Raw genomic sequence first — 961 nt, forward strand, 5'->3', positions numbered from 1 at the left:
ATGTTTCAAGTGTCCAAATGCTAAAACCAAGGTCCTATAATTCATATCTAATCCATAGAAGTGATTTGGAAGGGTTTAAGGGCATGAAAACCCTAGTTTAATGAGTTTACGGCCCAAGAATGATCCTTGGCCGTAAACTCCTTCAAACTTCACAAATTTCATGTTTCAATTGTTTAAAGTCCATAGCTTGAAGCCATATAACCATATCTAAGTCCCAAACTTGTCAAGGAGGGGTTTAAGGGCTTAAAAACCCCATTTAATGGAGTTTACGACCCAAGCTTGCTCCTTGGCCGTAAACTCATGTTCTTGGTCCTAAAACTCAATTAGTTCATCAATTTGAAGGCTAAAGGTGTTGAATAACATGCTAAGGTTACCTTAAAGATTTGAAGCCTTAAACTTGAGATTTGGACCTTAATTCTAGCTTGAGGAGAGAGGTTGTAAGAGTTTAGTGAGAAATTGGCCAAAGGCTTCAAATGGAGTCTTAAACATGTTTATATAGTATTCGGGAACTGGACACGATAGAATTCTACCCGATACCGACGTTAAGTGGGGTTTTTGGTCGTACCCGATTGAGTTACCGTAACCCGATACGATAATTTCTAGAAATATTCCGATCACTAGAGTTGGGTGTTTAAAATGATTTATAAATGTATTAAGACACCCATTAAGTCATTTTAGGTCAATATAAACTAATGACTTAATAAAATGGCGAAATTGGAAACGAAATTGAAAATGACGTTTGGTTGATCGGATCGGATTACAAGTTGTGATACAAGAAGTGACATGAAATTTCAGGTTGTTACATTATCCCCCCGTTAGAGGGAATTTCGTCCCGAAATTCAATACAAGAAATAAGATATAATACAATTCGTTGACCTAGAAAGAGTTGTGGATGTTTTTGTTTAATCGAGTCTTCTCGCTCCCAAGTGAACTCCGGTCCCCGCTTGGCATTCCAGCGAAC

The sequence above is a fragment of the Lactuca serriola genome, chromosome 3, assembly GCF_051521515.1.
Source record: "Lactuca serriola cultivar US96UC23 chromosome 3, Lser_US96UC23_V15, whole genome shotgun sequence".
Lineage (NCBI taxonomy): Eukaryota > Viridiplantae > Streptophyta > Magnoliopsida > Asterales > Asteraceae > Lactuca > Lactuca serriola.